General features: G+C 30.3%; 1 protein-coding gene across 1 annotated transcript in view; it reads right to left on the bottom strand.

Annotated features, from left to right (window-relative positions):
* The window catches only part of LOC131853580 (trissin receptor-like), a 96939-nt gene extending 89506 nt beyond the window's left edge, over positions 1-7433 (bottom strand). The window contains exon 1 of the mRNA XM_059204510.1: positions 7180-7433. The gene's annotated coding sequence lies outside the window, so the exon portion shown is untranslated. The remainder of the gene's footprint in view (positions 1-7179) is intronic.
* Between the last annotated feature and the right edge of the window lie 16698 nt (positions 7434-24131).

Below are 24131 nucleotides of genomic sequence, written 5' to 3'. Positions count from 1 at the left end.
AATATTTTATATTTATAGGTTTATTTATTTGTATGATCTTAAATATTTATATTTACTACACTATCGCCTACACAGTTTTGCAAAGACTGAAATATGAAATACATTATGTCATATGTTTTTTGGGCACTAAAAGTAAAGAACAAACTTTTTACTAAGTAATTATAATAAAGTATAGACCTGCGCTAAGCTTTTCCCAATCCTAATAAACTTCAGACCGTGATCTCTACAGCAAAGTCTCAGAATATTACTTAAGTTAATAAACTGAGTAATAAAAATAAGTCGTTATGTATGAAAAGTAGTTACTGTTACCTATGGCTATAAAATTCAATGACAATCGTGAAAACTAATTTCTAACTACCTATGCCTTGAAAATTATCCTCCATAGGTTAAAATGTGTGTTTTATGCGATATATTATTAAGTAGAAACAAACATCAATAATTGTATTTCTCCGATGGGAAGTTTGAGGTGTCAAAACCTTGGTGGACGAAGATAGTTTAAAGTTGATTTTAAACATAAAGAACACTAGAGACATAGAGTCCTATTTAGATTTGGAAAACGAGACGAGAAAACCATTTATGGGGATTCCGAAAAAAAAAAATTATATCTGTTTTTTATAATTTTAGTTCGTTACTGCTTATATCTAATATAATCTCTTTAATATAATTAATCTCAAACTAATATATCTGAGCTATTTTTTCATTAGTGAAAGAAAATGGAATATTGCTGAATACAAATGGCAAAATCCTTTATAAAATCTGTTCGTATTGAACTCTATACAAAGGTAATGAAGCTGTACATAAATAATGTACCTAATTTTTAAAATATATTGACTCATTTATTTCTTCTACACATGCTCGTAGCAGAGTGCTACGCCCTTGTATTCGGTACAAAACGAGAGAATTCACAAATGCTGTTCTTTAAAATTATATATTAAATACCTATATCGCTTATAATAGAAATTCGGCGAATGTTATCGGAAAAAGAAATATATGGTAATTGTATGTGGGTTTATTGAGTGCATATATCATATACTTGTAATACGAATAAGTCCGGGAAAGTCAACGTGTAGTAACTTAACAGCCCTTCTACCTGTACTTGTAACTCGTTATCTTCAATTTCGCCAAAGTTTCGACAATCTTTTATTTTCTTAAATATAGTTTTTTCGCATCGTTAGAATACATATATTTATCATTTATAAATGACATCTTTGACAATGGCGTTGATGAATCTATTAGTACAAGTATCCTATTTAAATGTAGCTTTATAATATACTATTTATAATACTTGGATAACAGCTCATTTATGAAAAGAATCTTTTTTAATTACGAATGCTTAGTAATTAACTTGGAGATGAAGAAAATTAAAATGAACAATTAAGAGAGTAGAATTTTAGAATTATTGTTTTAAAAATATTTATTTTGTTACACATAAACTTGTTTTGATAGATAGGTAAATATTAAATATTTTCTAATTTTACACAAAAGAATATTCATTCTACGCAGACAAGTTATTATTATTAGAATTTACAGCAAATATTGCAATAAGAAAATTACTTTCATTATAATAAGTCTAGAAACTTAGATGGCAAGTGGCAACAGTGATGACTAAATACTGTATGACACGCCTGACTGCAAGCAGCCACTGCAGTCCTGAATCCATGGTACAGGGCAGTGACTAAGGGTATATATAATATAGTAAAGCACGTAATCTCAACAACTAACAAAGGTTTCGGAAAACGCCGCTTACCAGGAATCGTAATAGCATTCGCTTTGTATAGCTCGTCCGATTTAATAGGCCTCGCACGCTAAAAGAGTTAATATTAACTGACTAGAGCATTTTCATCACTCGACTGTACGAAGCAAATTCTGTTTCAGTAAACGACGTATTTAGATCATTCTTCATTCTGTTGACCGTTGTATCATGAATATCTTTAGTTTTAGTAATATTATTTTATCTGGGTTTTAGTATAGAATCTTTATTATACACCTAGTATAATAAAGATTCTATACTAAAACCACAGAATAAATAAAGTTATTCTACGAATTCAGTTACTTAGTACAACAGATAATTCAATACAATAAATAACCTTAACGCTAAAATTCTTAAGCCGCTTAAAATATTAATAATTTAGAAATATTAAACTTAATTACTAACACTCAAGGCAAAAATTAGTAGATAGATTATAGTATAATTCATTTTCATAAGTGAATACTATAATATAAATATAATTTAGGTACAGTTTTTAAGAGACTACTAAAAGGAAAAAGATTCACTGGTGTTATTATAGTCTACTACTAATACTGCTGATAATATTATTTGTTTACACGATATATGAGTTTCTGTCGTTGTGTGTTGTGTCAGTCGTGTTGTTGTCGTTGTTGTGTGTATGTTAATTGTCGCATGCCTCCTTCATGATAATGTGTATTATGTGAGTACTACAACTCTACATAATATAGTAATATTAGTTGTGACGTATGAGTGTCAGGAATCAATCATTCACTTATTTTTCAGACAGATGGTAGCATGGTAAGACCGGTCATTGGCCTAAATATATCGTTGACCACAGTGATGGCTGGCTAAGCTGCTATACTCGTGATCGGGTACTGCTTGTAGGTCTGCTCTAATAACTCTGTCGAATTTATTTTGTCACTCAAGAGATTACTATATTTATCTATTTTCGTCAATTTTATTATTCGGCAGTTTGTTTGTATACATAGAAAATTAAAAAAAGTTATGCTAAACTCAAAATAGTATTCAAAAGAACGACACGCAAGTTTCTTGCTCGTTGTTATTGGGATGAGTCCGCTTTCCGAATGTGTTGTAAATTAAAAAATATAACTAATCAAAAGTGCAAATATTAAGTTTATATGAATAAAAATTATTTCTGTTTCTATTATGGAATATCTCTGTATTATTTTATAAGTGGTATATGTACAATACTAATACCTCACCTAAACAAAGGAAAAAAATCACTTATTTAGATATCTATAAAACACCATAGTTCTATTAAAATATATAACCTGTAATAAAAATAAGTTATGCTTCATATTTATAGATATAATTAAATATTTATTAAATACAATCATATTCCAAACTTCATACTGCATTCAAAATTAAAAACTAATGTATACCTCAAAATAAAGTAAGAAGATTTATAAGAGTATTATAAAAGTTCTCACGCATTAATTAATAAAGTAATAAATCGTTACTAAAATACACAAAATTATAAAAAAATGGTGAATGGCGTCATTTCCACGAAGTCAAGAAAGGTATATCACATTTGTTCACTAGCAAATATTTATTGCGTGTTCAGAATTTTTTGGTAATAAAAAATGCTTCTTTTTCCTCTTTTTCATTACGCGTAATAAAGTGACCCGGAGTAGTTGCGTTCATCATCATTATAGTAAATTCTTGAGATTTGAGTTATCCGATATCCTGACTACGAGTAATATCCATTTTCTATGATTAATGATTCCACCAATAATGTTGATCGATATGATGATTACATAACAGCTAAAACTATTGTTCAGATCGATTCATCAATCACGTATAAATCTAGCATTATATATTGTATTCTACAAATGTATATATTTAGTATTGATGATGAAGATAATTGTGCTTGATTAAATTATTCCTATATCGAATTATCGACCTCCAAATGTCCTGATGTCTTATCCTGTTGGTCCCAAACTTTCTGCATTTTAATTTCTAAATCCCTTTCAGTGGAAAACGTCGATAATAAACCAAATTAATCCTGGAGACGACGATAAACTCGCCTCCTGTCACGATTGGATCACGTTCAATCCTTATGATTCTGAAGTTAGGCTGTATACTACCAATATACATAGACGACTAACGACTATATATAGGTAGTATACAACCGAATTGCTACTATTAACCCCTATTGGCCCTTACGTGCGTGCCTAGTATGGGGGATGATCACGACCAGTAAAGGTTCCATGATCTTCATTATTTATTAGAGATCAATCTACGACCTCACTCGTATTGCAACACGTGTTTTGCCTCTAAATGAGGCAATGTCATGGTCAGTCCCTTACGATAAATTTTTGTAAACTCACACAGGCTAATGTATAAAAAATTTCGTTAAAAGTCCTTGGTGTTTTAAAGGTATAGTATACCGCTTTTATTCCGATGGTCGCGGGTTTCATTCTGCGCACGGTACACATTTTGTATTCAATAGCATGATTGTTTGTATCAAACTGGGTGTTTTTAAAATTATTTTTATGTATTACAAAAAAAATATTTAATATATACTTAATAATTTTGATACATTTTCGGTTTCTTACCTTTATCTAAAATATAAATGTACCTATCTATAAACAATTGAAATCCTTGTGAATAAATGAATGAATTATCTAACAATTAAATACCAACAAAACAATAGTTAGTTAAACATAAGTGGGATTATTTCAAGTAGCTAATTACCTTTATATAAAAACTAAAGGGTGCGTGTGTGCGCGGGCCTCAAGAAGCCCGCGAGGCGTTGTCGTTGATTTTTTTTTGTGAAGATGGTTTTCTTTTCGATTAGACTTGGTTGGCAATATTCTCGGTGCAAAGTATTATTTCTATACCAAAATTTATATCAGGTGCCTAGTATCTATAATTCAAGCTCTACTTAGTTTGGGACTAGTTGGCGCTGTGTAAGTTGTCCTGAGATATTATATTCTGTAACTAAATGCACCAATATTCGTGAAATATATACAAAGTTTACTTACCTACTTCAAACTTACCTAGTTAAAAGTTTTTTTAACTTTAACTTTAGCACCTTTGCATCACCTATTTCAGCAGTGAATCAACTTGCTTTGTTAGCTGTTTCCTTTGAAGGTGGAAATAGGACAGTGAAAGTTAAAGCACAGAGTGTATAACGCATGATCGTACCATGGGCGTCACATGTCCATAGTGTTGTTTAGTTATATAGACCACGGTTGCCACTCATCATCAGATGGGTCATCAGCTTATATCCTATATATCCAATTATCCAATCTAGTTACATAAATAAAAATTATAATCAAAATAATATACATACACACAAAATACTTATGTTGTTTGTGATGCATATATTATTAAAAAGAAGTAAAACAATTGCGATTTTGTGTTGAAGATGTTTTATTCGCACACAGAAACTCCATGGGCTTACTATAAACCCTCGGAGGTACAAGTAAACAGCGAGTCAAATACAATTTGTTTTAACCATTCCCTTATTATTTGCATCATTGAGTTTCAATATTGTTTATATTCCGAAAGCCCGATATACACTGTAAATATATATTTAAGCCAAATTAGGTTTCACTCCAACAGCCGAGTTTCGAGCTTTATACTCTTATCTCTGACTAAAAGCGTGTTATATAAAAGAATAAAGGTTCCGTAAGTACCTATTTAAAACCTTGTTCGCACATTTAAAACAATTTTGTATTTATTTGAAATCAATATTCTGGAATATCAAAGTAATTCTAGAGGGTAAAGTTTTAGTCCGTTTCGCTTTAATTTCACACCAGATTAAACTCATGGAATCATAAAAAAATCTTATTGTAATAATAAAATGGTACACTCGTTTTATGTCTTTTCTTTAAATTGATTGTAAACAAAACTTCTCATTTTATTAGATACCTATATAAAAAAATATTTTTATATTAACACTCGATGTCCTGTTAGAAAGTTCAAAAACTGTTATTGTTACTTAATTGTGACAGAATTAAAAAAATACTATTTCAAAGTACTTATAAAAAATATTTTTATTCTTAATTCTTCACCCCTAACTACTAATTTTTAGATATAGGTATAGGCCGCAATATTTGTAAACCCGTAGCAAAACGACATAGTCAGATACACAAACAAATGAATACATATAACACAGTTATAAGGGTTGTACACAACCATATGTTATTTATTGACTATAGAACCCTAAAGAGTAATCAACCTAGAGCCTTTTTTATTTTCTTTGGAAAAAAGATACTGTAACATACAATTTATGTATAGTATGTTGAATTAGATACAGGCGTACATTGTCGTCACAAAGTATTAATGTGTTTATAACTTTTATAACAGAATAACTGAAATATTATCTATGTGCTATAATAATATTGTTTTTAGACACACAAACCTAGACAAAAATCATTCATAACGTTCCATATTAGATCCGTTTTTTAAGTTATTTTAACAAAAGGAATGTTCTGAATTAATTCGGCCGCATAGAAGAAATATTTGAATTGCAAAATAATAATATTTATTGGGAAAATTTACCACTCCGGATCCTACACTCGATCCGCGAGGATTCGAAGGGTTAAAATTTAAGATTCGATTAATGAAATTTCTCGACCCCAAAGTTAAACATTGGGAAATGTTTCTAAATATGGTAGATACTGTCAGTTAGTAATTACTTAGCTATTTTCTGATATTGATCAATAATAAACCTTAAATATAATTAATGTAATACTATATCAATCTTAACAATCTTAAACTTACATCACTAATATATTGTATGTAGTTATTTGACAAAGGTAATATATAAGTAATTTTGAAACCATTAAACATTGAATTAATTCATTGCATCAGTTGTAATATGTTTACATCAAAATAAATATGTAGTTGTCTTTTTGTAGTCTTAAAATTACAAGCAAATAACCGTTGGCCATAACAGTTTCTATTCGTCCAAGTGTAATTTTCTCTCGCAAACTAGTACAGTACTTACAATACTTATAATTTTTTGCTATGATAACCAACACGTATCCCTAATAATTCATCCCAAAATAAAGAGTAATAGTAATAGTACGATAAGGAAAACAGATAATTTCTGCCGGAAGAACATATATAAGGCATAAAAGAGGAATAATAATCGAAGGCGACATAATTTTGGCTAAAATTACAAGTAGATATATAATGATCTATGCCTGTAATATTGGAAATTATTATGACAATACCACGAAATATTATATAAATAAAATAATATTATAAATATTAATAATGTAGTTATGATAGATTGATAACCGTAACGAATTATAATTTTTTTTTATACTTTTATTTTTTTAGAGTCTTTTAATGGTTCAAAAATATATAACTTTTTTTTTGTATTTATATTTATCTGAGCGTATTAAAATCTATCACATTTATAAAACTGGCCAGTTAAGACACCTAATTATTTTATAAATTACTGTACATACCTTAATGATAACTAAATCCGTTGCATGCGATACTTTCACGAAAAAAAAATTTAAAACAAACTTGATCACCTTATAATGTTATACAAATACACAGTCGAAATAATATGTAGATTTCAACAACTACTTAGAAGTGAATTTAAACAACATCCAAGTCAATTTACACACTCGACAACGCGAAATAATCGTTGAAAATCCCACTCAAGTTCAGTGCGGCTTTACAACTCGCACGGAGGCGGGAAAGTGGCGACTGAAACCGGGGCTGCTCTCACTAGCACTGGTAGAGAATGAAAGCGGCGTCCTGTAGATTCAGGGGTGCGCCCAACGGTGCCAATACAAATCGGCCGACATCGTGACAGTAATGTCAACTTGTACATTTCACTTTCTAACTTATTCAATAGAATTTAACGCCTGAGATACTTCGCCTAATATGTTTTTCACATCATTTTGAACTTTATTTCTAAAATAATAAAATATTTAAAAACAAACTCTTCAAATAAAAAAGTTGGAAGTCTTTGCCACACGTCCATATGTATATTGATTTATAATATGTATACTGATATTGAGAAAAAGTATGAATAATACGAATTATGTATATTTTAAAGCTTTTACACGGTTGATTTGAATAACTCCATCTAATTGAAAATACCTTCCATTATCCAAAACTTTAGATAGATATTTTCTATATTTGTAAAATTATTAAATCTAAGCGAGGTCGAGTCGGTGAACTGGACGCTAGTCATATATCAAAAAATAATGGGGTGTAATTTCGGTCGAAGTCATGAATCACCCTGCAAAAAGTAAAAAATGTCAAAGCTTGAACAAAATTATCAAAAGGAGAACTTCTTAAGAGAAGGAGAAATTCTCACTTTAAAAATATCTCTTTTCGATATTTTGTATTACGATATATTTTCGCAATTTTTTTATTTTAGTACAAATTGGGTTTCATATTTGCCTTGCTATTCCATGTAAATTTTTACTGAAATGGTAATCCGTAATATAAAATCTAGAATGCATTTATTTACAGAAAACATCAAAGTTACTTAGTACTAGACCATTGCATTATTCAATAGCTTAAGGTGAAACTTAAGTATGCTAATTGCTATGTGTTGATAGTATGACAGTACAAGAATATATTTACAAAAGAATTCGTTACGATTAAGTGGAATGTAACGACAGTGTATAAACAAGGGCACATCTGATCCGACTGTCAAAAAACCTAATTTTATTTTTTATTGGTTGAACAGAATTTAAACTAAGTCTCAATCAAATGTAAGTAGAAATTTACAGAAACACGAAATAAACTGAATAAAAAGTCCATTACCTTTGCTTTTTCTTATTTACCTTTACGCCAGGCTGAATAACTAATATATTATTATTATGCCAACTACATTATTACACTATATTCTTACAAATATTAAAAACGTGATGTAAGCTTGTTTATTTGTTCATTATTATCTTTAGCGTCTTAACTGCAATGATATTTAGTATATAATACTCGTACATAGTTCGAAAAGAAACAAGTATAACTTTACCAAAAAAAATTCTCATCATTTTACACACACTCATTATTTTAAATGAATCAATGTGAACATTAGTCTTGATTGTTAAATTAGGTTGTATCTTTTATACACAATAGTATGTATTATTTAGATAATAATATATACTTAATTAAAATTATTATCATATCACAGTGTTAGTGACAATGTCTTAAATTTAAAGGTAACAGTAGGAGCAAAAACATAAAAATAACAAATGAACACAAAACTTATTAATAATAACATCGACCCCGGATCCGATCCGCTAGTCCGGAGCAGGTTTATTTCTTCATAAGAAATATCCAGCGCCGTAGCAGCGAAGAGACACAACGGACCGATGCTATTGAGTAGTGAAGCACCACGCTTGCGAATGATGACATTAAAACTACCTACACTTACTTAAGTAAATATACTAGACGCACTGACCCATCAGCACTCGGAATGTGTTATTGTATTGTACACGCATGCCCTCTTTGTATAGTTCATCCACAGGCTACATGTGTAAAAGGACTGTGAAAATTCTTTAAATAGCGTACCTTTAACTTGTTTTGTACTGCGTTCGACCTCCATTCCCTAGCAATGTCCATTTCATTACATAAGTCCTCCGTGATCCAGTGACCCAAATATTTGAAAGATTTCCCGCCAGAGTAACTGTTGGTTCTAAAGTAATATTTTTAATCCCTCACTTAAATATCATAATCTCGCTCTTTTTCGTATTGTACTTGAGTTCATGAGTCACGGCATAACACTTACATAATCTAAGAAGTCGTCGCATCACAATAGAGTTAAAATATATAACAAAATAAAAAACAACTTGTTATTTTATTAAACAATTCGTAAAACGGTTTATAAAAAAAAATTTAGGCTGTCTCCAGTTAATCAATAATAAAGTGAAAATTATTATAAAGTAGATAATTATATAATTATCAGCTTCTTTAAAAAGCAACTTATAACTATAAATGTTGACAGAATATCATCTACAGAACAAAAATATAGTACTATAATGTAAGTACTGATACAGTAACTTTTTAAGAGATAACAGATAAAATTTAGTACGCAAGTCTGTGACAAAGGATAGACATATTTCGAAATTACCTCACATATATAATAGTGAAGGTCCCTAACTAAAAAGTTTCTTTAACGAAAGAATAAACTTCAACTTTTACGTAACATTTTATCTCCGAATTTTAAATTGTTTATCCAGATGAACAACACAAAGTTTAATCATAAAATCAAGCCAGAACGAATGCCTATAAGTTTCTAGTGAAATTACCCGAAAAATCAAAACGCGTAAATAAACTCTCTCAGATATAAGATAAGCTGCGTTCTTTCGGGGCCTTCAAATTAGAAGTTTTATGATAGCCTAAATGAAGCCTAAATATACAATGAAAAATATTAAAATGTCCTATTCTAATAGGTACCTATATAAATTTTATTATGTTAATAAAAACTTAACTTCCGTTATACAGAAAATAGAATCAGCATCTTATTTATTTACTAGCTATTATATACATAATGCTACTATATATATACCTTCCTCTTGAATCACTATTAAAACCGCTTCAAAATCCGTTGCGTAGTTTTAAAGATTTAAGCATACATAGGGACAGACAGCGACAGCTGCTTGATGATTTGTTTTGCAAAAATTAACATCTCAACTGATTGAGTGACTTAATAGATTATATCTATGATATATATTTATATTGAGGTATTTTCTTTATAACCACTGTAAGACGGTCCCTCACTCTTGTTTTGTACACTGTAAAGAGCGGACGCATATTGGCTTCCTAGTATTAAAATAAAAGATAAATATAGAAGTGATTAAAGTTGTCTCAATTAAAAAGCCCTATTTCCTATAGTACCTTAAAGAAAATACATCCTTTAAAAATGTTTCCAACATTTTTATGAAATTTGTTCTAAGGAGTTGTAAAATAATCTACATGTACTCGTAACAACAGGTTCACTACTTTGAATTACTTAATCTGTAATCTACTATTCTCTAACCAATCGCTATAAGAATATAGTTTATCTGTCTCGACCGAATAAAAGAATAGAGTTATAACTCTGTATTTTATTCGAAGTATCTAAAAAAATAAAATAACGCAACAAATCAACATGTTAAAGTAATATTTATATGTAGGTATATTCTATGACGTTCGTTACCTTAAACATATAAAACATATTCATATATACACACAGTCAACGATAATCTAAAATAATTTTGAAGAGTTTATAGCTTTTAAAGTTTCTTTATAATCCACACCACATCTATTTGCATAATTCATTGGCTTATAGTTTCAAGAACTGAAGGCTTCTGTTGACGCGGGTAAAGGGAAATTGAACATCTTGAAACTTCATGTTTATTGCTTCCACAGTTGTCAGTTTACATCTGGCAAATGTTCTGGTTACATGCACAAGGACATCCGTACCGTGAAGTCTTAATCCGGCGATTAAACAGCATATTACAAGTAATCTTGATATTTTTGTTAATAAAAATATTGATTTGATATCGAATTTTATTACTACTTTTTCTAACTTGTGAACCTAATTTAAGGGTGCGAAATTATTTATTTAAAAATCTTATTTATTCCTCTCTCAAAAAATACATTAATATAAACAATTATTATTAAAAAGGTATATCTAATATTATAATGACCAAGACAAAGAGGCAATATCATTAGGCGCTTACCTTATTGCTAAATAGCGATGTAATTTCAAGTTCCAATTATGTATTCCGGTATGAGATTGGAATCTCATAAACCTATCAATATCATAAAGTATCCTTGGAAAACTACTAAGACTGGAATTGCAAGAAGCCACGCTAAGTCACACTTCGGTCAGGTGTGCCTACCATAAGAGAATCGTCGTACAGGTACGAGCATTTTTGGCCCTCTATACATGGACATTTTTAGTCTTGGTAAAGTTGGGAACAAGATTTTGACGTTATTATGGAAATCAGTCAGGGTACTATGTATAGCCAAATTCAATATACGAAACTTTTGGTTCTTTGTACAAAGCCGAACATTTTAAGCTTGGCAACCCTGATTACCGACGCGTATATGCCTGCCTTGCCTTGCCTTGCCTGCCTTGACGGAATGCGGAAGAGGACTGTCACTAATTGCCATGAAAAACATCACTAATATTACAAATTATAGGTACGATAGTCATGGTATCCCAAATACGAATACTACACGATATGTCTTTACCATTTCAGATAGATAGGTAAAAAATATTCAGTCGGATTTGGAAGAATGGTAGTTATATTTTTTTATCAACGCTGATAGATAAGTCTAAATTGCATGACATAATATATGAAAATTAATTTCCATGCACATATAAATCATAAGTACCTATTTATATCAATTCCATACTTTTGTACTCTAGATACTGTCGATATTAAGGTATAAATTGAATTAAATACATGTATTTATTTAATGAAAGTATTTTGCAGTACAAATAAAATATTTTTAAAATCGACCTCGCCAGTGAGTTCATCTAGGAAAGTCGTTGCTTCGCTGTGCGCCGAAATGCCCAAGGCGTCACGGCACTGTCAAAGGGCGTCGCAAACAGTTAATAAAAATCATTAAGATTCTACAATCATTGTTCTTTTCTTCATAATAAAAACAATCTAAATCGCTATCTTCATTTACAAGAGAAACGAAAAAAATTGCAATGACTATAGTAAGAGTTTAGCAGTATAAAAATAATTGAAAACCCACCCAGAATTTCTAATTTTTTTAACTTTTTTATATCTAGATCTAGAAAATAAAAGTGGAAAAAATCATCTTTAAAATAAGTAAATTTTACACAAATATATGTATGCAAATACAAATATAACATGATTGGTTAAAAAACCTGACCACAAAATCCGTACATGGACTGTATAATTAAATTTTTTCAAAAACTATAAAATGTTGTATTCTATATTTTTTTGTACCATATTGTCTAAACATGTCGAACATTTCATTCTGTATATGTATATAACATCTCTTTATGTTATCACGTATGTATTACAAAAAAATCTATAATCATAAATTATAATATCAATAAAACAGTTATTTTATTGTAATTACATATTTCATTTAATTTTATATGGACATGGAAATATGGACTAATGGGGTCGCGACCCTAAAATAATATTATTTTATAACACATGCCGTTTCGTTGAACCCTAGAAACTAAAATATACTACACCACAGTACTATACCACAGAATTGGTTAACAAAAGTAGTTTATATTTGTCATTCAAGTTATTCACTATGTATTATTGGTATGAAGTAACTACAGTTTAAAAAAATACAATGAAATGTTTTTGCTTTCTATTGTTGTTTTATGTGTAGATAGGAATAAACCGTATGGGAACAATTTAATATTGGTTCCTATATTGGACTATATACCTACCTAATGCTTACTACTAGCTACGGACTACAAGCTGTTATACACAATTAAATTATTAGGCAAATATACAAGTAGGTGTACGCCTTAATTATATGACTACGCTGTTAATAAATTGATTCTGCGTTTATTAGATACGAACTGAATATAATGATGCATATCTATTCCAAGAGATTGATAATTTCATATTACTTATCTACCTTTTATTATTAAATCACTGCTATTTAAAATTTTGCATAGAAATATTTTACATCTATTCGACCGTGTATATAATTAGCTTGTGGGTGACAGTTGATATAGTTAGTACCCATTAAATAACCAAATACCTACTCAATTACTCAACGATAAAGCCGTCATTGAGAAAAATATGAATTATAATTTGCGCAATCTAAATTGATTTAGAGAGGTTAGATCTTCAGAAATTTGGAGTGTTGCTTTCAATAAGCCTTCTACATTTATTTAATATTTATCCTATAGAACCAAAATTTAAATAAATATTTTTATATAGTTTATCCATGTGGATTAACTACTACTTCTAAATGAAATATGATGACCGGATATTTTGGATATGCCTTTTCATAAATTTAAATAAAATATTAAGATATACTTAGTGAATAAAGCCTATTACTTCGAAGAGGACCTTATCTGGAATTAGTCCTTCAGACAAGTAATTTTCGACATTATAAATATGTTAAACGTTAACGTCTATATTATTAGAACGACGTGTAACTTTTTGCAAGATTGAAACTGATTAAAAGAGTAAAAGAAATGTACCTGTTATATTCCTTGTTTTGTTCAAGTAGTTTTTAACTTAACGGAATAGTGTTAAAATTTTTACATTAATAAGCAGACAAAAGTATACTTGACGAATTACCAATTTTGACTTTGACTTAATGAGGAACGATTTATTAGACAATTTCAGGAAAGTTTTTGGATTATTTTTAAAAAACCTATTTCTATAAGTAATTAATATGAAAATAATAATATTTATAGTAGAAGATCAGCCAGTTTAACAAAATTCTAGTATATACAACCGTATAGGTATGTAACCCATAATTAGGATAATCGATTCGAATAGACTAGTTTTATGTCTACATATGTTAAGTTTATTTAATTTCGTAGTAACTAATCTAATTATTTATTTTTCTTTGAAACCTTATTTTTAAATTAAATTTCTAATATAAAAAAATAGTAAAATAGTAATAATAGTATAATTGTTGCCCTATTGTAATTTTTAATAATAAAAGTTTACGGCTGTTTGGAATCGGTTACATTGTAACAGATTCTAAACTGCTTTCGGAGATGACGTTAATTCTAAAATAACAAGTCAATAAAATCCTATTTTATATTAACGGCTATAGTACAAAATAATAAACACAAAGCACGTTGTTCCATTACTTGTTTCTACAAAGACTACCGCACTATGCTCCTGTTTGCGAGGTAATTAATTTATCATCCAAGCTAGCCAAAAATAATAAACATCACATTGAAAATATCCTAATAATAGATAAATATATTGTCGGTTAACTTGGTCATAATGTTATCATAGATTTATTATTCTATCCGTATTGATGGACCACTTATGTTGGAGTAAAATTATTTTAATTTTTTTAACCAAAACATTAAACATTAAAAAAATAAGCACCTATCTTCTTTACGACATCTTGGCGATACAATATAATTTTACATAAAGTAATTATACTATTGCTTTTAATTTTAAGCACTAGGTACGGATTTGAAACACTTGGAACACTCTAAAATTATTTTATTCTGAAATTTATAGGGGTACTGTGGTCGTACTTATCATATAGGACGTCCCTTCCATATTAGTAGAAACGAAATGAAAATGGTTTTGGGTCAAAAGTACGTTAACATTAAATAGAGAAGATATTATAATAAAGGAAAAAGAAAAACTGCTTTAAATAACAGAGGTGAATTAAGATCTGTTGAAATAAACTTATACTTCTACACAAAGTGAGCATAATCCAAAGACAATTCTACAAATATAAATCTTAATATTTTTTATATTTGTAGAAGGTATCCGTTAGTAAAAGTGAAGAATAACCATATTGTCGGCAACTTTAAGGTCCGCCCCATCGAAGACAAACTCACCGAGACAAGGTTGAGGTGGAATGGTCACGTAATAGGGTGAGAAGAGAGACATGTAACCAAAACAGTCCTGCACTTTAATACCGGTTCAAAGAGACGAGGAAGACCCCTACTAACTTGGCAATCTGTTATCAATAACGATCTGAAGAAAATGGAAATAACCGACTCGACAACATTGGACAGATGTGCCTGGCGAAAGACTAGGAAAGCCGACCCCAAATGGAATGGGAAATATCTAGGCAGAGAGAGAAAGAGAGAGAGATTTGTAGAAATTATCCATAGTCAATCTTTTAAATTAATTATCGATACTAATGAAGTGTAAGTAATTACTTACTGCTCATTGTACACAAGTAATTTTAGTTTCGGGTATAGTTTCACTCATTAATTTACTACCGCAACCGAAACTCATAATTTTAAATTCGGTTGCACACCATTACTTTTTTTGTGGTTAGCTGTTGTCTGTGTTGTGGTTCGGCATTAATTATTTAATATTTAGCAATGCAATTTGATATGTATTTTTTTCATTTTTATTTAAAAAACTATATTTTTTATAATTAAAAATATTTTGATTTTTAGGATAACTCCATTATTAATTATATTTAATATAGTATAATATCCTATAAAAAAATAAGATTCTATATCGTTTTTAAGATTTTAAATTATTCCTAAAAATTTCTTTGTTGAAAAACTTTTGTTAAAGATAACCATTGAATCAAAGGGTCATGTGTTGCGTAAGCAAGTGCCTGCCCTTTTATTATTATTTGAACCTGTTATTGTACCAAAACATTTACTTGATTGAGTGTGACTCTTCGTTTGTTGGATGACAATATACTTCTGATGTGGCAACACCATGTTATTAAAACCCAAATCAACTACAATAATACAGTATACCTACATAATAGCGACTCACCTTAGTTTAGCATGCATGTACAGTATACCATATGTATGTGATGAATGTTATATAACCATATGCAGGTGGGTATTACAAATCTTGAAAAAACAGTTCTCGTCTTCTTTTAGATGATTATTTCAAAATATGATATAATATTTGAAGTTTATTTTTACTCAACTTCTAATTTTAGCAATGGTTCGTTATTTGCTAAGAAATATCTTAACTCGACTATATTTTTTTAAAGTCAACGAATATATTACAAATATTTTCCCAATTATAAAAGTCTGTACCGCCAATAGGTATTGTATAAACTTTTATTATACCATATTTTCCATTCGATAAAATTTGGTATAGTTTGCGTTTGCACACAATTACACTGAGTCACCTGTATAACATACGAGTAGGTAGGTAGATTGTGTACACAGCCTCAAATTATCCAAGCGATAAAAATTTCACGAACGACCGAATATTTTTTCGCTTTCGAGCAATTGATCAATTAATTATGGTCAGTTGACTAGGGCAAAAATTAATTAATTGATGATATTGAACTACAATGCTGTTCCAATTTTCTTAATTTATTTTTAAAAGTTTACAAAGGGCGTTAGGAATATATTTTTAAAACGAACTTTGTGAACCCGAGTTATTTTATACGGTATGACAGCAATTTTATTTGCCTTACGTTATGCATAGGAAATATACACAGTCCGCCTAAGAGACATTATTAATGTTTTGTAGTCTATTGATGTTGAAATAGAAATATACTTTAACCAAATAAACTTAATATAAGCACTTTTGAATAATCTATCTTTTAATTTTTGATTGTCGCAAGCCTAATCCTTGTTTCTGTGTATCCATCCGAGCGATCCAAATATGTTATATTTGGATCGCCGCAGACTCATTACGAGAAGAATGAGCATCATGCATGTTGCTGTTTTAATTAAATGATCCTCTATCTAAATATACTGAAACTAGGATTAGGCATGCGGCAATCAACATAGAAACCGTTACGCACTCTACATTTGTGCAACCAGATAGTATTATCAGCAGTATGAATTTTAAGTTTTTTTTTTTTGCTATATCATTTATAAAATTTTTAATTTTATAATACGCCTTTTCACAAAGAAAGTATTTTTATAAGACAATTGAATCTTTTTTCTGGTAGATTTAGATAGACCCTGGCCGTTTGTTGCAAAACGTTACACAATTCCCATAAAACAAAATACTAACTTTAGAGAAATGGCATTTAGGTAAAATCAGTTTGTTGTTATTACGTAACATTTTATTACTGTACTTTTTCTTTATCTACTGTCGCTTTTTCTAAACTGTCATATTTTTCCTGTCGTACAAGTACTGAGAAGCAACTGTGAGAATATTTTAATCTTTAAAACACTCTCGGAAAGACTCCCTAGAACCCATACCATAAATGAAGCTCCTTTGCCAAATAAATACTTTGTTTATATCAGCTACTTTACGTCTGTTAATCGTCTAATTATTATTACCACATAAGCAGCACGGCAGATCTAAATCTACTCGCCAATTTAGTACTCGTAATATGGCATCCCATTGCAATTTCAAATCTAATGTAAAAAAAATGAATAATTTTAATGTCCAATACGATTTTTGCATCTACCTGCCGTACTTTGGGCATAACTTTAATACGTTTTGTTTTATTTAGATTTAATAGCATATTATTATTATTTTAAAACAGAAGAGAGACTGTTTGCTTCATATAATTAATATGTTGATTGACTTTATTGATACTTTATTTCATGGTATATGAAACTTTATGTTACAGAATAATTACGCCGCAAAGTAATTAGCGTTATCTAACTCATTTTTTAAACCAGAACACTGTATTCAAGCAATATGTTTCCGCGTAATATTAAAGAAGATAAAGAATAGCTATAGTAGTATTTGGTATTAGTCATGAACAGAAAGATTAATTATTCTCTAAAGAGACCTCCTGGATGTAATTAAACCAAAATTTGAAGATAGATAATATCCAATTACTATAATGGCTACGGTCTACGGTGTCGAGTACGACGCGGGTGGCTCCATCTGACGCGTCCTTTATTCGTCGTAACAAGACCCTTTTCAAATATAGAAGTGACTATGATTTCGGGCTATTCCGAACGTACCTAAGTGGGTACGTACACTTAATATAAGTACTCTTTGATTGTCATTAACATTTATCCATAAACTACTTTTTGCAAATTGCGAATGGCAATGCAAGGTATTTAAAACGTTTACCTTCTGTACATGTATATATCTAGGTAAATTATAATAGAGCCGTATTTTTAAACACTTTTTTCAAGATTTTCAAGTATTTTGGTACCAATAATAGTTTTTATGCAGAGTGAGATGCTCTTTCTCCTTGGCTAATAATAATAAATGTATAGTTATTTCGTTGTATTTGTTTAAACAGTAACCACAAGTAAAATTGTGAAACACAAATTTATTGAAAATGTAAAATTAAAATATAAGAGAACGGAATGGAACTTGTTAGCAAAAACCTCTGTTACAGTATTCCGCCCCCATACTCGGCTCGTGGAAGTAATTTAGAATAGGCGTTTCTGATAGGTCGGAATCGAATGGGCGACATAACTTTGAACTGACGTACAATTTACGGCAAAATTTTAAATATCTTTTATTTGCCTTATTAACGATTTTTAATATTATCAAAATTATTTTTTATAGCGTATAGCGTATATATATTTTTATAGCGTATCATTAAAAATTTAATCATTATTCCAACTTACATTAAACGTATTAATGTTGGGCTAAAATTGTTAACTACTTAACAAATATAAAAACAATAGATTTTAAACGTCAAACCACATCAAAACTGCGCTTTCTAGGTTACGTCAGCTATACGTTTTTGTAGTGATTTAACCAAATAACCTTTTCAGTTCAAAGTCGTTCATCCGATCCCGACCTGTCAGAAACGCTAACTCTGAGCAACCGGACTGTAGTGTATGTATGTGTGTGTGTGGATATATATGATTATCATTGTAAGCATACCACATATGACTGATGCAAATCAATCAATGAAATGCTTTTTGATAGAATATCCTTATGTTAATAGGTAGGTACTTATCCACAAACAAAATATTACTTTATGGATCGTTACTGAAAAAGTCTGTTGAACGAATATAGAAAATTGCAAGTTTATAATGTTTACCTACCGTTTAGGCGGTGTGTTGATGGAGATTGTTACATTATATCCCTTTGATGTACAGGGATGCGTAACTAAACACTAAATATTCTATTTTGTTTGTACTTTATCCTTCTAAGGCCAGTAATGAAAATGACGGAAATAAAATATAGGTATACTAAATATCCTGACGGAAATCGTCGTGCCCGGAAAAGCGATACCTACCTGGTCCATTTTATGTTTCCAAAAGATGCTTTTTTAGGAACCTATCAAAATATGCATACAAAAATTTCTTCCAAATTTAATCAGTCGTTGTCGTTAAGGAGGAGTTAGGTGACAAACACGTGTATTTTTTTATATATATATATTTAGATATTTTAATAATGCGTCAATTGTGTCAGTCCTTTCGGTTAAATATAAGACTTTGAAGTCGGGACATCCTGATAAATTGGGACATTAGACAACCCTAGTTATTGCATATTTTCCCTGTATCTTGATAATGTGAAAAATGTTAAGAAGGTTGTAGTATGTAATATTATATTATCTGTGGTTGTAGTAATAAAACCTCACTAACAAGTAGCTTGGTGCACTCCAAAGCATGAGCTATCAATATAAACTAGGTTGTTAAAATATAGAAACCTTGTCTAGATTCTCATCAAATAATTTGATAAACAATGACCCAAGATACCTGTATATAAATATAGGTAGGTATTGGATTATTGGTCATCATAATTTAAACGATAACTAGCTACTCGCCCCGGATTCGTCCAGATGTACAAGTATTATACATATAAACCTTCCTCTTTAATCAATCTATCTATTTAAAAAACCGCTTCAAAATCCGTTGCGTAGTTTTAAACATTGAAGCGTACAGGGACGGACAGACAGCGATAGCGACTTTGTTTTATACTATGTATCCAATAATGATACAATACCTATCGGCATACTATACCACTGCAATGTCACATAACATATATTTATATATTCTTATACTAATATAAATTTAAATAATGTACGTATAGAACTGAACGACGAGGTCAGTAACAAGCCTGTTTACAGCTTTCCTACACAACCATTACCCACATATTAAAATTGAACCCGTGTTCTAGGCCTACATTGTTTGTTTTACATCCATAAAATCATTTAACAAGGTGAGCTTTTCGTTTCAGGAATAAACAAGGTGTACCAAGGTTTAAAAATAGATACCTATGTGGACGTCACGCGGCTGTTTTTCAAGTAGAATTCATTACGTACCTATTATTACTGTAGGGAATGATGATTTTATGCTTTACAATCTTTTTTAATAATCATGTTTCTAACTGTTGTATATGTATATACCTATATATATATATATATATATATATATATATGTATAGCAGATAATACACCTGAACGTTGTTAAAACTTCATTTTTTATGCAGGATGATTATCACGCCTATCAGAAAAGTAGTGATCACGCAAGGATATACTGAATTAAATCAAGTCACTAGACCTATCGTTACGAATTGACCAAGAATTAACCACGATTTTACAAACGAGACTCAAGAAGTCCGATATTGACTTTAGATGACATTATTATCATCTTTTATACCTTTATGCCATTAGGTACTCAGCTAGGGCCCCCCTCGTCTCAAATCCAAATGCTAAATAAAATGACCACGACGCTAAATAAAATACAATATGAACAACAACAATCTATAATGTTCAACAAACTCAAGACACGGAACTATTTATGCCTAAGTTACTCAATGTAAGCACTCAGTCGAAAATTGGCAACTTCGACTGGAAAGAGTTGCAGCTTCCAGCGATCGCGTGATCTAGCAATTACTGTAAAAGCTCTAGAAGAAAGCTTCATTGAACATTTTGAGAGCAATTTGCAAACGGTAAGCATATATATGTAAACTATATATTGAAAATGGCCACTTTTGTTCGCAAATATTAATCTTACTTTAATTTTAATAATAATAGACTAATATAATAGACTAGCACTCCCAGATCCCAAAATGGAAATGTTTAGAGCAAGTCCGTATTAAAGATCATAGTTAATATATGATAATATACCCGAAATCATCAAAAAATATGATATTATATTTAAGAAAAACATTAAGGAATTATGAACTGTAAAGTGTGTTATATATACACAGTAAAGTGGCTATGTTAACCACATAGCCATTATCGTTAATTCGTTTATTTATTCGTTTTTAATTTTATTTGTTTTTATTGCATAGTCTTTAGGCGTATTTGTTTACAATGGTACATTAAGCTCTAACAGTATTACACTTTTAGTTTTTTTCGAATTCGAGTCTTTTAGTTTCTTACGATTAAATTAATCTTAATGATATTTGTAATAAAGTCTTAATACACTTACAATTCAAAATTCCTTAATCTTTTTCTAAACGATTCAACGATAATGGCTATGTTAACCACATAGCCATTGCCGTTAAATCGTTATGCGATTAATGTCGAAGCGAGTAAGTAGCTATATCGAAATTTCTCTACAATTTTCTAAAAGATCTATCTAGAACTGCAGTGGGTTCTATATTAGAACATGTATCTGCAGAAGCAGGCTCCTACTAGATTTGAATGGCCAAGGAGAGAAACACGAGCGGTGTCATTGACGTACCACTGACGTCAATACAGCAAAGGGGCCCTTTAAACCTACACTCGGATCATAATATCCGGGATTTGCTGGGAGTTCCTCTCTCAGCTATTCGATGGTGCACAAGCACAGTAAATTCATGGAATGCTAATAAAGTTCGTCTCTCTTAATATGACATAAATCATCTATCAAATTGCTAAACCCTTTAATCATCCATGTGTGTAATGTTAATTTATTAGATTGTATATGCGTGTACAATTATACATGAATTTCACATCATATATTTCTAATGTATGTACATGCTCCAAACAAAACTATAATTAGTCTATTATATAAACCAAATAAGTACAACTTATACTTAGACCTAACAAGGTCTAAGTTCAAGTATACGCAGTATACCCTAAAATATAAGTTATAGGTTACATCTTATATATTAATGAATTACCATGCTTTCTCTTCGCAATTATCTAGAATTTAGATTTACACATGAAGTTTTATCTGTGAACCCAATTTCTAATTAGCCGTAAACTTTAGGGTTACAAACCGAACAACTGGACTAGGTAGACACTACCTACTCCTACACTCTATAGAAAGTTTTGGTGAATTTGTTTAATACTGACCGTACCTTAACGTTTAACACTTTTATTTATTTTATAAATCTTATTTTAATTAGTATTATAATTATTAATTCCACTAAATATGAATTAACACAGTTTACAAAAGTGGGTTGTTTATTGATGTTTTATAGGCTAGATTTAAGCGAATGTGCTCAGAAAATCCATAGCCTCATTTCTCCAGCACCGTTCCACCAATTACCTACACAAACCGCAGAGAGCAGCTTCACCCATACACAGTGACATCCTTGCTGCTCATACCTATCGATTCTCTCATCATCGAGCTCATGCATTTCTTTCCTTATGCAAACAGCTAAGGAGAGGACTCTCTTCCACTGTCAGTGTGCCTGCCTCTTACAATATAGGGTCTCTCAAGTCAAGAGTCAATAGACACTATTTGAGCTTGCGTGTAACAGTTTAGACCGATTTAATATCAAAGAAAATTGCAGTGAAATGCGCTCAAAATAGTAATAAAAAAAACATCTGTAAGTATAGGTACCCCACCTATACTGTAAATGTTTATTTTTTTTATATCTATACACAAAATACTTCCTTATTATACTTCCTTATAATATGTTATTATAAGTAGTTACTTAGCAATAACATCGTATTTAGAGACAAGGTGAAGGTATGATACCTTTGGCAATATGATATAATATTCACTAAAGAAAGCAAATGTGACCTACTTAATCAATGGTTACAATGAAATAAAACCTCCCACACTCGGTCTAGACTAATTTAATTAGTTTTGCTTAGTAGCCCTAGCAGAAAAACAAGAAAAACAAGTTGAGTAAGCTTATTTAGTTTTTGCGCCAGACTCGGCTCGGTGGGGCTGGATTAGTATAGACCTCCCTCCCTGGGCTATTGTATAGGTTTAATTGTTAAATACATGGTATATTTTATTTATCTATCTAATATTTATTTCGGATTCCATCCATATTATATTAGTGAAAAATTTATAAACTAAATTAACAATAGATACATATATCTCTCAATTCATATATCTATGCCCACATTCAGTTGCATTGGGTCCGCAACAGTGCAATGATATCCAGTGCCTCTGGAGTAGACAATCTGACCTATTTGCAATAGTGGTTTAGGAGGCTGTTTGTGTTCCCCCGAATTCTAGACATCAGTGATGCAGTACTTTTTCGCATTATGACTTGAAAACCATCTATTCGCGCAAATATCTCTGACGCGCTACAAGCTGAGGGAGCCCCAACAACTTCCGAAACCCATTATTATATTATACACGAAAAGCGTTATATACCCTCTGCGTACACCTAAACCACATGTCGCACGTGTAATTATCTGCTTTGTATATGAACATTTATTATTTTGAGATATATCTAGAAGTCAACTTAAACATAATGTGCGCGGTGCAATTGTGTTGTCAGAAGTGCATGTCTTTACCGATTATTATTGCAATTTACAGCTTGTTAATCATTCCAGTTTAAAAATATATATTCTTTCAGAATAGGTACCATATAAATTCTACCAACCTCATGTCGCATTTAAAATAGACAATTGTCAAGTTTGCCCTATGAACATTACGTTTTTATTTCTTCCTATATGCACCACGATTAAAGTACGCGGTCGTACTTGAATTTTATTTTGTCTTTTTTGTTTGTTTATTTTGAATTTTTACGTTGTC

The sequence above is a fragment of the Achroia grisella genome, unplaced genomic scaffold, assembly GCF_030625045.1.
Source record: "Achroia grisella isolate CSIRO2021 unplaced genomic scaffold, CSIRO_AGI_Agris_v1 utg903, whole genome shotgun sequence".
Taxonomy (NCBI): domain Eukaryota; kingdom Metazoa; phylum Arthropoda; class Insecta; order Lepidoptera; family Pyralidae; genus Achroia; species Achroia grisella.
This window is presented reverse-complemented; position numbering and strand designations above follow the sequence as displayed.